General features: G+C 40.3%; 1 pseudogene; it reads left to right on the forward strand.

Annotated features, from left to right (window-relative positions):
* The first annotated feature begins 6,843 nt into the window (after positions 1–6,843).
* Positions 6,844–15,304, forward strand: LOC123453021 (annotated as a pseudogene).
* The last annotated feature ends 515 nt before the right edge of the window (positions 15,305–15,819 follow it).

A 15,819-nucleotide genomic window follows, 5' to 3' on the forward strand; every position in this document is an offset into this window, starting at 1 on the left:
TGCTCACAAGCGCGTGCTTCGGGGACTTGACGGATAGGATCCGCTAACAGATAAATTATATCGTGGTTGGTAGTTTGATCTGGACTCTATCCGGAAACTAGTTTAAAGACTAGGAATCTTATAACTGTAAAAGAGGTGGACTCTTTGGAAACACAGTATAAGAAGGTCCCTACCCCCTAGCCTCAGAGATGCGAATTGCGAGCGACACCACGGATAAGCGCAGAGGAATAGGGGGTAGACCACAAACCCTAAATTTCTAACATTGGCATCATGAGCAAAGGTTTTTGATCCGCCGGCGTCGCTCGAACATTAATCCGTTGTGCAACTCTGCGTTTACCGCTGCTGGACGACAGATCGTTGCATTACCTCCGACGTGCAATCAAACACGGAACTATTGGAGGCTCACGATCGTTGGATTTCGAAAAGATTGATGGATCGAGGATGACTCGTACTCTATGGCTCTCGGAGTCAGCACACGATCGTGCAAGAACAGGGCTTGTGGAAGGGCATGTGCTAGGTTTCTGCGTCGTTGCTCCGGCAGCCGTCGCCGCGATCCTAATCTGCTGCCGTAATCTGCCGCCGGTCGCATCTATTCCGCTGCGTACTCTCCATCATGTCGACCGGTTCTCCTATACCATTGCATCCCACACAAGGGGCACATGATTCGAGGCGGACTAGTACAAGTTGTTGGATCGTTTCTTCTGAATAATTTACGCGGATCAAGAGATTAAACAGCAGGCGCGCTGCACCACAGCTTGCTGGAAGTTTTGCACGTTGATTAAGGAGGAAGACTAGTATTCTTTGTTGCTGTCAAACAACAATGACATGGATCACGGAAGGACTAGAGGAATTTCTTATGTCCCCACGCTAGCCTTGCTCTATCCGTCCACGGCGATAGACCCTGCTGGTTCCACAGCCACATGTTCTCGCGTCATGATTTTTTGTCTGCTCGGGCGTCCACGTAAACGGAATCGATGGAAGCTAGCATTACACCTAATCTGGAAGGAAATTTCGATTGATTAACGGTCGGTGGCTACAAGGATCGAGGCCAAGGAAATCTGAGGAAGGCTATTTGCTATATATGTTATGATAATTTGCTGGAACAAGCCGGTTTTTTAGTTGCGCACTATGGGAAGTCTGCACGTGAGCAGTTTTCTCATCATCAAGTCTGCAAATCAGCCAACAAGAATGGCAGCAAGGAATAAACTCGTACGCCTACGTGTCTACATGAAGTCCACGTCCACAGTTTTGTCTATGGATCGACTTATATAACCTGATCTGGGATGGAAATCACAAGGCTGTTGTTTCTTGGTTATCTAGATACTTGTGTGCACCCTGATCTGTGATGGAAATCACAAGGAATTAATCGGCGTAATTTCAGCATATATCTTCACCTAATATACAATTGAAACTCTCCGAGGGAAGGATTTGACTAAATGTTACTGGTTTCACCTTGAAGAGGAAGATATGATATTTTATCTATGCAATTGGAAAAGAGGAAGGAAGATGGGAACCGCTCCGTGGAAAATGGAGGAAATTTGCTCTCACTTGATGTATCAAAGGAAAATTTATATAGTGTGTGTTTTGTCATTGCTGCTAAATCTTATACACTTTGGAATTGGAAATTTTGCCAAGGAACTCCCAGGTGGAGGAAAAGTGTTATTTTTATATGACACTCTATGCAACTTTAGTATGAAGGTATTTGATTTATTGTTATATCTTTGGAATTTATTTATTATGACATACTATTCGGAAAAGGAAGAGTGGAAATATTGCTCAATGGTTAAATCAGTGCATTATGGATTTTCACACAATGGTCTATATATCTTTCTTGATGTCCATTGGAAGTTGGCAAACAAATTTGTTTATTTGGAGTAGATAACTCTGTATGAAGGAATACCGACAATGGGAACACATGCTTGGAATTTATTATCTACATCATCAATGACTTGGTCACATATCTTGGAACTAGATGAATTGTCTTATTGATTCTGGAATTTTAAACTTTAGTGGGAGGACTTTGGTATTTTGTGAAGCATATATACTGGACATTTTTACCGGCACGTATTTTATTAAGGTGGAAGGAGATTACAAAAGGAAACTTCACATCATTTTTTTTATATAGTTATCGTATTTTTTCGCACTCCCACTAGAGGCTAGATTATTTATTTTATCTCATTCATTGATAACTGGACTTGATATGGTTATGTTTATACTATTTAAAATACAAGTCGGAATGTTTTATTGTGGTTGTCACATTACATACTGAAGTGGAAAAGATATCAAAGTTTTAACAACTGATTGGTGGGGGAAAGTACACTTCAGGAATATGTCAATTGGACATGAAAAGAGCATGGAACTATTCACCATTGTAATAGATCGTACACTCCGCAATTAAATGGAGGAATTGGATACTTTTAATACCATTTGTTTTTTGGACGAAGCATCGCATATATACTGTTGGTTGTCAATATCGCACAGTCACTTGGTGGAGAATTCTTAATTACTACAAAGCACACACCAGGAATTTTTCATGGTTATTCTAGTGGATCAAGTGGTGTTTTCTTTTTATGTGGGATAGGAAAACTGGTGGAAAGTAGGAACACAATTATTTTTATGATCAAGGGTGGAATTGATGACAATCATACTAGAATATAATCTTGACCCCAAGGAAACTAGAAGTGACACTCCCAACACTGACATGCTTAGGATAAGTGGGAGGAATTAACTTGGAATGTCATCTATGGATAATTGTTATGTGTTTTGGGGGTAAACTCACTCTATATTTTGGAGGAAGTCTCTTGAAAAGGCTCGAATTTTTTGTCAATGTGAACTATGGGTGGAAGAAATGCGAGAAGGAATAAACTCATTGAGGAATTATATAGTTTGGGAACTTATTATCATACCAAGAAACCGCAAGCCCATTGTTTGTAAATGTTTTTATTCATTTGTGAGGAAATTTGACTCACTGGAATATTATAATGTCACTCTTGTTATTCATTTCTTCACACAAAGGGAAATATACTTTGTGGAAACTCTCTCCTGGAATTTTGGGAAAGAGGAAGTAAAACATAGTTTGCTAATTGAATACATTATTGTATGGTCTTATAACAAGCTTCACATCAATGGAATGGCAGGTCATATGGTTTTCTAAATGAAGCAAGGAGGTCATCTACAAATGTAAGTATAAAATATTTTGCTTTATTATTGTATACGTTAATATTGTTTTGTTGTTTGCAATGATAAAATCACATTGATGGAAGTGAAAGCTTGGTCATGTTTTAACTTTCATATGAAAGGAAGGTTTGAAGCTTCCTATGTTTTGGGAGTGGAACCACATAAGACATGTTTCTTGAAATGTTTTTATGGAAAATTGCAAACTTGTTAACGTACCTGAAACCAAACTCAGTGAGGAATTATGCTTGAACTCCTGAGGAAAAAGGCATAATACATGGTGTTGAAATTTACTGTATCTTCGTTATACAATCGTACCTTAGCTTCTGGAATTTATGTTGCATTCAAGTAGTGGAAGGAAATACAAGACGCTAAGGGAATGTCACACATCATATTAGATTGTGGAAAGTGCATCACAACATGTCACTTGTTAAACACATTGAGGAACCTATTATTGTACCTGCGAGATGAGAAACAAGTCCAGGTACGCATATTCAATCTTATTTTTTGTAGTACTAATATGGTGCAGGTTCACTGACTAAAGTCAGGAATTTCATTCAAACAAGGTCACTTATGGAACTTCATTTACTGATTGGATTTGATATTCACGTGGTTTTGAAAACGTATTCATCATGGTTATCATATATTTTAACTCAATGTGGAATTATTCATAGTATTGATATATGTGACTGGAAATAATTGATGCGGAATTTTACTTGAGGAAACAAAATACTCAAGGTGCCTCTAAAGGTGGAATTGCACTCGAGGAAATAATACTCGAGACGCGGCTATGCTGGAATAATCAAGCGGAAACTAAGGTCTCTAGTGATCTTAGGGGTCACAACAAGGAAACATATTGAGGGAATATATCACAATATATATTTATGGAGTTTTCAACATAGTGTTAATATGATTGCTGGTCCCTTGACTAAGCTTCTTAGTCAGGAGGTATTTGGCAAGCATGTTTAGGCTATGGATTTATGAATATTTGAATGATCGTTTTGGACAAGTGGGAGATGTTGGAATTATGTGTCCTGCAACTATATTCAAATAATAGGAATTGCTAATATTCGGAATACCTCATTATGGAATCATACATGTATTTATACATGGAATTACTTTACATGATTATCATGGAATTATTACTTGTTGGAATACTTAAGTTATATACTTAAGGAAGCTGGTCAATTATCGGTGGAATACAATATATTTTATATATTGGAAAGACTACCCGGGTACGCTGATAATTGGAAGAAGCTAGATCGTGTAATTAGATTACGGCCCTAATGTTGATCTACATAATTAGAGGAACTTATACTCTGTTATGACGCGTTGCTCACAAGCGCGTGCTTCGGGGACTTGACGGATAGGATCCGCTAACAGATAAATTATATCGTGGTTGGTAGTTTGATCTGGACTCTATCCGGAAACTAGTTTAAAGACTAGGAATCTTATAACTGTAAAAGAGGTGGACTCTTTGGAAACACAGTATAAGAAGGTCCCTACCCCCTAGCCTCAGAGATGCGAATTGTGAGCGACACCACGGATAAGCGCAGAGGAATAGGGGGTAGACCACAAACCCTAAATTTCTAACAGCATGCTGGTGGGCGTCAGGTCTTCCTCGCATGGTTTGTTGTGTTGCTCGCCACGGCATTTGTTCTACAATCAGTGTTGGTTGCTTTGTAATACAATGGGAGGAACCCTTTTCAGTTATGAATGACGTGTAAGGGACCAGACATATGAAGAAATAAATAAGGAATATGTATGCGCGGAGGTACAAATAAAGGGCATTGCCCGATCATTGCTCGGTTGAGGCTGTTTTGGAAATTATGTATGCTATGTCCGGCTATAGATGCTTTTAGAGGGCTTGAATATCAGCCTCCGCGTGAGACCATGACCCACAAGTCCAAGTCGATATATCGTCGTCTCCTGCTATATAATTGACACGAACAGATCGAACTGATGTCCATCCCAATGGCTTTTGCTCCATGCAGCAAGCCAGTCTTCCACTAACTAACGTATCTACGGCCGGGCGCTAGCGGTGGTAGCCCCCCTCGATGGCCTCTCTAGCAACCAGCCGCATTCCGGTGTATTCTTAGAAATCGGTGAGATGCTTTTGCAAATGCTATTTGCTTCTCGGTGTATTCTGGGCGGGGCTCGGGTTCCTTCTTTTTCATCTGCGCATCATGATGTTCCTTTGCTATCCTGGCGTTTTCTTCGGGGGTACGATCATAAGGTCTGATAGGAAGATTAGCATGAGGTACCTTTGGGAGGGGCGACCATTTGCGCTATCGGGGTTGTTCCGTCGCTTAGAAATCGTCGGCGGAGCGTTCTTGCTGGCACGCTTCCGCTTAGTTGCTCTTAGAGCATTCCTCAAATGAGCTCTCATATATTCATGGATGTGTCCGATCAGTCACCGTCACCGAACATGAAAAAGAATAAAAATTGTGACCCAATCGAAGCCGTCATAACATTCCTATATGTCCGGGTTGTCCTCAACCCTCATATCCATCTCAAATATACGGCCTCGTATCATCCCTATATGCAGGGTTGTTCCAAACCTTCATATTCATCTCAAATATATGGAGGATATGAGGGCTCATGGACGCGCCCCGTTCAGTCAGCCACTTAGGACGCGACCCTACCCCTAACCACCTTTTTGTTTACTTTATTAATTATTTCCTTTTTCTCTCTTCCTTTCCATCAATGACGTGCGGTGGAGGTGGTTCCCTCCGGCGCGCCTACGGTGCTGCTGCTCCCGTCGCCAAGCGCCCTCTCTTCGTCCTCTTGGCCTTGTGGTGGTGATCTCAGTGAGCCAGCATGGGTGGCGTCGCGACCGCGATGGTGCATGCTGGTGGGCGGCGGGTTGACTGGTTGGCTCCGACCCGGTTGGACGGCGGGGTTTGGAGTGTGGGAGAAATCCTAGCCGGTTCTTCCAGCTCCGGTGCGGTGACACCTGCGGGTGTCACCATTTCTTTCTGGAGGGTGTCGGCGGTCTCTGTCCCCCACTCCCCTCCGTGTACCGGGGGAAACCCTAGGACACGTTCGGGCAGCAGCATTATCGCATCCCTTGTTGGAGGTGCTGCTTGGTACGTGGAGGATCGAAGCCTTGGATCGTGGTGGGTCGACTCCGAAGGACGCAGCAGTTGCGGTTCATCCACGCTTTGTCGAGCTCCCGGTGTTGGCATTGTTTCTTTCTCTTTTTTGTTTTTTTTTTTGTTTTTTGTGTTGTTCGTCATAGCGTTTGTTCTGTAGTCGGTGTTGGTTGCTTTGTAATACGAAGTGTGTGTGAGAAGGGGGAATCTTTTCGATTATCAATGACGTGCAAGGGCAGGACATACGAAGAAATAAATAAGAAATATGTCTGCACGGACATACAAATAAAGGGCATGCCCGGTCATTGATCGGCTGAGGATGTTTTGAAAATTATATTTGCTATCTCCGGCTATAGACGCTTTTCGAGGGCTTGAATATCAGCCTCTGCGTGGGACCATGGCATATATCCTCGTCTCCTGCTATATATTGACACGAACAGATCGAACTGATCACACCCAATGGCTTCTGCTCCATGCAGCAAGCCAGTCTTCCACTAACTAACGTATCGACGGGCGCTAGCAGTGGTATGGCCTCTCTAGCAACCAGCCGCCTACTCCCAATACGCACGCCAAGATCAGAATCCGCGGAATGGACGACGTCGGACGAGTCCATGGCAGCTGCTTCGGAGGAGCCCGTGACACCTACTGCAAGACTCATGGAAGCTATATACATCGTCGTAATTATTGGCCTGGGCACGCCTGTAAACCTACCCGTCTTCAGTGCCGGCATCGCTGCCGAACTCGCCCGTTATCCACGCTTCCGCAGCATACAGGTATGTCATCATCAAGTACTTTTTCTATAATATTCACAAGAATACCCTTACTGCAAGTAGATTAGCGATTTTGGTTTCTTAACTTAACCCGAGAGCGCGTCCGTGCGTGCGTACGTTCAAGGCAGGTTACAGATGGGTCAAAGGACGGCAATAACCCACGGTGGGCGCGCAGGGCGGTGAACGTGGAAGACCATATGATCGTCCCTGCGCTGGAGACCGGGGAGGCCGACCCGGATCAGGTTGTGGAGGACTACGTCGCCTCGCTGTACATGCTCCCCATGGACAGCTCCCGGCCACTTTGGGAGTTCCACTTCCTTGACATCCCGACATCTGAGGCGGCCTCCACGGTGGTGCTCCGGGTGCATCACTCCCTCGGCGACGGGATGTCGCTCATCACACTTCTCTTGGCGTCGGCGCGCAGCGCGGCTACCGGCCATGCCCAAGCAGCTGCCAGTGCGTGCTGGTGCCATCTACGTGCCACGGCACGGGCAGCCGGCATCCTCAGGTGGCCTGCTGGTCTTCCTCGCATGGGTCTGGGCGTATCTCATGCTCGCGTGGAACACCATGGTGGACGTCGCCTACTTTGCTGCAACAGTTATGTTCCTCAGAGATCCGCACACTATCTTCACGCGTTCAGATGCTGGCGTTCCTAGCCGGCGATTCGTTCACCGGAGCCTTTGTTTGGATGACGTCAAGTCAATCAAGAAAGCCATGAACTGTGTAAGTATATATATGTTCTACCTTTTTCTTATGTTTTTTGTTAATCCATCTTTAAACATGATAGTATAAGGAACACCAGAAATAATAAAAAATACATCCAGATTTATAGACCACGTGACAACGACTACAAGCACTGAAACGAGTCGGAGCCGAGCAAAATTTGTTTTTGTAGACAGTAGGCACATCGTCGTGTTTCGTCGTCGATAAAGTGTAACATAGATCGAAAGGGCCCAACCTGAAAACACATAAACTTAGACGAACGTCGAACATAGCCGAGAACATAAATCAAATACCGATCCATCGGAGACACACCTCCCCGCTCCCACCGACGATGCTAGATGCATCACCGGAATAGAGGCTATGCCGGGAGAACCTTATTCCATCTTCAAGAAGCTGTCGTAGTCTTGCCTTCTTGTACAAGACACAAACCATAGCAAAACTCAAAAACATATCTAATACGAAGCTCTCCCATCAGCAAGGCCGCAGGAGGCGAGGCGGACCGGCGCCCGCATCGGCGGGAGGTGAAGAAATCCTAATATTTTAGGGGAGGCGGCGGCTGTGTATTCCTATCACGGGCTTGAGTTTTTTTTTTTTTGAGAAATTGTACTTTGTTCAAAACTTTAACTTTTTTCTCCCTGCCCGTTTGATGGAACATTACATAAAGTAGGGTGTTACCCCTAAAAAAAACATAAAGTAGGGTGTTGTATGCATACATGTAAACAAAGGACATCAATGTTTGTGTCACAATCTGTTATTATCTTGTTATGTAGACAAACAATCCACGACATGAATCCGTGTATGCTAAAAGTATATAATTCGGTGATTAAAATATTAATGGATTATATTTAAAGATGTAAATGTTATATAAGAATAATTCCATGTACAAATTGTAACATCTCACACGTACCAGACACTAGAATGAAATGGTCGCGTTAGTCCACAGACAGAACTAAAGGATCAGGAACTAAGTCAGGTTTTTACCTAAAAGGGACAACCCATGATTTTTTTTTCTTTTATACAATGGAGAGAAAGACATGCAATAAGCTCATCAAGTTTTACAAGGTTGTACTAGCACATATATATGTCCATGCGTTGCAACAGGAGAAATAGCAGTATGTGTTCAAAGTTAGTGTGAATCATATGTGCAGCCAAACCACGTCAAGAATGGACATTTAGGTTTTTGGATTCGTCACGTGAGATATAATGAGTCTGCTATTTTTTTGGTTCATTGATCAAGGGTATTTAAGAGTTTTGTTACGTCATCGCACGCTAGAGATGGTCCCACAAATAATTCAATCTATTTTTTCATTCAGCCGAGGGATTTTAAGATATGAAGTTTTCAAATATTCTTGGAAATATGAATCATTTTTTAAAGTCTATTTTTTTTCAAAAATTATGTACACTTTTAGGAAAGTAAAAAATTTGAAACGTGAACATCTCTCAAAATTCATAAAGTTTTTTTTCGTAAAAAAAGACGTTTCTAAATACATGAAAATTATTTGAATTTGTGAAATATTTTTTAAAACGGTAATATGAGTTGAAAAGTTCGAAGAATTTCGGAAAATGTATTTATTTTATACGCGAACACTTTGTTGAATTGTGAACATTTCACTAAAACAAGAATATTCTTTGAATCTGAATCATTTTATAAAATATTTTTTTCTGCTTAAAAATATTGAATTATTTTGGAAAACATAAACATGTTTCATAAAAACGGATTTTTCAATTTGCGAATATTTTTGAATGGAGGAACAATTTTTTTTAGTTTTGGTTTTTTTCCTAAATTTGTTTTTTATGAAAGTATGAACGTTTATGGAGAATTTTGAATTTAATAAGTAAATTTTGAAAGAAAAATAATTTTCAAAGGGAAAAAAGATAAAGATAAAAGTAAATAGAAATAGAATACAGAAATAAAGGAAACGGGCAGCCCATTCTTGAGCGCCATGTAGAAAGCTCCAACTATTTGAAGCACCGTGTGAAAAATAGTATTTTACAAGCTGCATGGGCTAAAAAAATGAGCTGGCTTCACTGGCCTACAGCCTGCACCCCATGTACGAAATCCTTCACAAGCCTTTTTTATTTATGATTACAACACAAACGGACAAAAATTTAGTGCCTCCTTGGATAGAAAAAAAATCAAAGGTGAACGGATGAAAAAAATCAAATGAGCATGCGCCTTGTAACGGGTAAAAAAACACTCACTAATCTAATAACCATGAGTCCATAGATCCGGATTCTTTATTTCAACGCATGACATCCCATTTGTATTTCTATTTATCCTTCTTTTCACTCTCTTTGACGCTAGCCTTGGTGTTCACACCATCGTAACACGTTCGAATGTTGTCAATCCACTACCAAGGAAAAGCTTATAGATAGACATTTACTACTAAGTTGATAGTAGTGGCATGGGTTTATACCCTTCGCTACTACTAACTAGTCTCTACCGTCCCCCCCCTCCCCCGATAGGCCATAGTAGCAGCGAGGGTTATAAGACCACGCTACTACTAAGTTGATAGTAGTAGCCCGGATTTATACCCCTCGCTACTACTAAGTGCAAGGTAGATTAACAACTATGAAGTCCCCATATCCTCCTCTGAATCCCTCCTCTTTCCAATCACTCTCTCCCTCTCTCCCATCGTACTCCTGCCCAAGCACACCTCCTCCTCCATGGCACCCAATGCAACTAGGCGTTGATGTCCAGGAGCTCGCCGATCTTCCTCCGCACTACCATATCACCACAACGGAGCATCTCACCACCCACGACCAGCCCCGATGCGTCCTCCATCTCCTTCCTCTCTCCTTTGTTTCTCTTTTTCCCTATCCCTATCCCTCTGGTTTGTCTCACCTCCCATGCCCATGCATGCGCAGGTCGTCGGCATGTTCAACCAAGAGCTCTCTGCCATGGTCGCAAAGAGGATCCTCACACCATCATCTTGGTTTGGTTATTAAAATATTAATGGATTATATTTAAAGATGTAAATGTTATATAAGTATAATTCCACGTACAAATTGTAACATCTCACACGTACCAGACACCAGAATGAAATGGTCGCGTTAGTCCACAAACAGAACTAAAGGATCAGGAACTAAGTCAGGTTTTTACCTACAAGGGACAACCCTTGACTTTTTTTCTTTTATAGAATGGAGAGAAAGACATGCAATAAGCTCATCAACTTTTACAAGGTAGAGTCTCCACAACACACATAGGTTGTACTAGCACATATGTCCATGCGTTGCAACTGCAACGGAAGAAATAGCAGTATGTGTTCAAAGTTAGTGTGAATCATATGTGCAGCCAAACCACGTAAAGTATGAACATTTAGGTTTTTGGATTCGCCACGTGAGAAATAATGAGTCTGCTATTTTTTTTTTTGGTTCATTGATCAAGTGTATTTAAGAGTTTTGTTACGTCATCGCACGCTAGAGATGGTCCACAAATAATTCAGTCTCCTTTTTCATTCAACCGAGGGGATTTTAAGATATGAAATTTTCAAATATTCTTGGAAATGTGAATTATTTTTTAAAGTCTAAACATTTTTCAAAAAGTATGTACACTTTTAGGAAAGTAAAAAAAAATGAAACATGAACATCTGTCAAAATTCATAATTTTGTTTTTTCTAAAAAAAGACATTTCTAAATACATGCACATTCTTTGAATTTGTGAAAGATTTTTTAAAATGGTAATATGAGTTGAAAATTTCGAAGAATTTTGGAAAATGTATTTCTTTTATACGCGAACACTTTTTTGAATTGTGAACATTTCACTAAAACAAGAATATTCTTCGAATCTGAAGCATTTTCTAAACTAATATTTTCTGTTTAAAAATATTGAACAATTTTGGAAAACATAAACATGTTTCATAAAAAGGAATTTTCAAATTTGTGAATACTTTTCAATGGAGGAACAATTTTTTTAGTTTTGGTTTGTTTCCTAAATTTGTTTTTTATGAAAGTCTGAACGTCTATGGAGAATTTTGAATTTAATAAGTAAATTTTGAAATAAAAATAATTTTCAAAGGGGAAAAGGATAAAGATAAAAGTAAATAGAAATAGAACACAGAATTAAAGGAAACGGGTAAAAAATTTAGTGCCACCTTGGATAGAAAAAAATCAAAGGTGAACGGATGAAAAAAAATCAAATGAGCATGTGCCTTACGACGGGTAAAAAAAACAGTCACTAATCTAACAAGATGATGCCCCGCGCGTTGCTGCGGGACGTTGCTAAAACAATGGGTAAATAGTTGCCAAAAAGTTCTATAAATAATGAAAAGAAAATATAAGCTTAAAAACAATTATAGCTAATAAATCTAAATTCTAACAAAATATGGATGATAAACTCTAATGCAAAAAACTACTTATGACTAATATGCATGAATGGATGATGTGACACCATTTGCATGCGCAGAGTAATGCAAAAAATTTGTTATTTATATCTTGCATGCCTACTTGCTTATGTGTCATGGTTACATGGCTAGGAAAATTAGGTAGTGCATGCGTGGAGTAATGCAACACATGTCATTTATGTCTTGCATGCCTACTTGCTTATGTGTCATGGTTGCATGACTGGAAAAATTAGGTAGTGGGTTGTATCTATTTAGAAATAGAAGATCTGTCATGGTTGCATGGCTGGGAAAATTAGGTAATGGGTTGTTTCTATTTAGAAATAGAAGATAACCATGAGTCCAAAGGTTCAGATTCTTTATTTCAATGCATGACATCCCATTTGTATTTCTATTTATCCTTCTTTTCAGTCTCGTCGATGCTAGCCTCGGTGTTCACACCATCACAACACGTTTCAATGTTGTCAATCCACTACCAAGAAAAAGCATATAGATAGACACCTACTAGTGGCGCGGGTTTATACCCTTCGCTACTGGTACTTACTAATACCCTCCACAACTAATAGCACGCTCCTGCCTAAGCACACCTCCTCCTCCATGGCACCCAATGCAATGAGGCGCTGATGTCCAAGAGCTCGTTGATCTTCCTCCGCGCTTCCATGTCACCACAATGGAGCATCTCACCACCCATGACCAGCCCCGATGTGCACTCCAACTCCTTCCTCTCTCCCTTGTTTCTCCTTTTCCCTATCCCTATCCCTCTGTTTTTTCTCACCTCCCATGCCCATGCTTGCACAGGTCGTCGCCATGTTCAACCAGGAGCTCTCTGCCATGGCCACAAAAAGGATCCTCACACCATCGTCTTGGTCTGCCACACATTTGGTCCCTCTCCAACAGCCGTCGCCGGATCTGGTCTACCGCTGCCCGCCCATGCATCCAGCGACCCCTGTCGTCGCTGGATCGAACCATTGACACAATTGACTGCACGCACGGGCTCGAGATTTCATTTTTGGTTTTTGATATTAATAGTAGTAGCACGGGTCACAAACATGCTTTACAGATAGGTAGTAGTACAGCTGGCCCAACCCACACTACTGCTACTTATGGATAGCAGAGCGAGTGTCCGACCCGCGCTGCTGCTACAAGTTAGCTGTAGCGCGGTAGTAGTAGCGCGGAGACCCGCGCTACTGCTAGCTCAAAAATTAGCGTCTTATTTTTTCTTAAGACGTCTCCCTCTCTGCATAGCATAATAAATTTATTTTCTCTGCAAGGTTTTGACGGGGCATGCACGCATGGTTATAGATATTGTTTTGTTCCTCATCATGTTTTTCCGAAGTGTTCATTTAAAATTTGGATCGGTGCCGGTATGAAGGCAAGATTGATCATGCGTTATTAATCAAGGTTTCATCTTAAATAGCATGTTTTTAATGGTTAACAGGTAAAAGAATATCACATTCAGATTTGACATACTTTTCTAATAAAATTTTATATATAACATGTTAAATTTTAAGTTAGGGTTAAAAAGATATGGATTTTTGAAAAATCGATTAATATGTACTGCATGTTGATTACACCAAACTTGAGGTAGTTTTTGCAAAATAATATGACAGATTCAGAATATCTATTTCCTTTATTTATTAAATACGTATATATATAGCTCCAAGTGAGTTTTAGTCCAAAAATAACATGCTACATCCGCTTCACAAGTTTTCTAACATTATTTTTGTATCCATCTTTTAATACATTCTATCTGGAGACTGTCAATGATGTGCTGGTTGGGGTGACCTCTGCTGCTCTGTCACACTATTACTTTCGCAATTCCGGTGAGAAATGAGTTTTTAAATTTTTTCATGCAAGTCTGCCTATTGTACTTAATATACACATTAATTCATGTAACTTGTCTTGTATTTATCTTAGGAAATACTAACACCAGCAAAATATGTTTACGATCTGTCCTCCTTGTGAATACAAGGCCAACCCCTAGCCTACAAGTAAGTTTTTTCTATAATGCAATTATTTAAAATATATCAAAAATACTTGGCTCAGTCGATTTTTATTCATTTAGATGTATCTACACTCATGCCTACTCCTTTGTTTCAATACCAGAACATGCATGTTTTGGCTTGGTACTTCTCATACGAATGTTAGTAAAATATGAAAACCACGGTATTATGAAAAGATTTTCTTGAAAACTAACGAGACTATGGTGTTCACCTGAATATTCCTAAATAAGTCCTAAACAGTAACATGTATATTCCTAGTAGTTTCACTAAACAATCGTTTTAGTTTTTCAATAGAAGTTTGAGATCATCTCATAACAATCATTTCATTGACAGACATATGCTAAATTGATAGAATCTGGCAAGAGTAATGATGTGGCATGGGGAAATCATCTAGGCTACATCCTCCTTCCATTTCATTTAGCGATGCATGATGATCCACTTGAATATGTTCGCAAGGCAAATAAGACAATGGACCGGAAAAAGAGTTCACTTGAAGTTATCCTCACGTGTAAGACGAGTGAATTTTTTGTCAAAATGTTTGGCTTGAAGGTATATTTGCTGCACGCTTACTTATATGTATGCTTTGTTAAAATTAATTATGCAAATTAAGAATATCCTTGTTTTTCTGAGAATAATATCCTAATTTAAGAATCTAACATTGTTTTCTTATATATTTAGTACATTAATATTTGTAACTGTTCAAGTTGATATTCCTAGCAGGCAGGCGCTTTTATCTTCCGTCGTATGTTCGCCAATACAACTATTCTGTTTTCAAACGTGACTGGACCAACTGAATCAGTAGAGTTGTGTGGTCACCCGGTTGTCTTCATTGCCCCTACAATTTATGGAGGTCCCCAAGTAAGTAAAACTGTAATCTTACACCAATACTCTCATTCTCCCATGAACCACATTTGTACTTTTGTCATCACTTGGAAAAATAAAAGTAAATAGAGATATAGAGGTAAACCTAATTAAATTTAATCATTCTTTATATCTGATATGCACATTATCACAATTTTCATGTGCAGGCTTTGACAGTTCACTACCAGAGCTATAGTACAACCATTAAGGTGGTTTTATCAGTTGACGAGGAAATATTTCCGAATTACAATCAACTTCTGGATGACTTTGTCAACACCTTTGGGCACATTAAGGACGCAGCTTCAAGGCTTCATAATTCAGCAAGAAAGAGAAACTGATGTGGAACTACATTAGGTTGCTTAAAGCAAATGTATAATATTTCCTCACTGCTTCAATGTGTAATTGGTATCTTCACGATATTAATATATTTCCTGTAACGAAAATAAATGTATAATGGCAGCACTGTACTCCTACACATCCCTCCAATGTGTTGATCTGGACTCACGTAATAAGTAAACACAAATTTCTGGAAAACACAGGTTGCAAGTCAATTGTATTAGGTGCACTATTATTGTTGAACAATGGTGTCTCATGAGTACTAATGTGAAAGAGCCAGAGTACCCGGCCACCCCAGAAGATCACGTCGCAGTGGTGAAAATGATGAAAAACCTTGAAGATCCCCCGTCACCGTTGCCAGCAGACTATGAACGCTCTATTATCAAGTCGGCTCAGGCAAAAAAGCAGCGGTTGAAGAGTAGTACGTTCAGCGGGAAATCAGTTGCCCAGCTCGGACAACAGAAAAATCAATCGTGCCCCCCGCTCAATCTGTATTCCGATACAAACACTAGTGGGG

This window comes from Hordeum vulgare, chromosome 1H, assembly GCF_904849725.1.
Source record: "Hordeum vulgare subsp. vulgare chromosome 1H, MorexV3_pseudomolecules_assembly, whole genome shotgun sequence".
NCBI lineage: Eukaryota > Viridiplantae > Streptophyta > Magnoliopsida > Poales > Poaceae > Hordeum > Hordeum vulgare.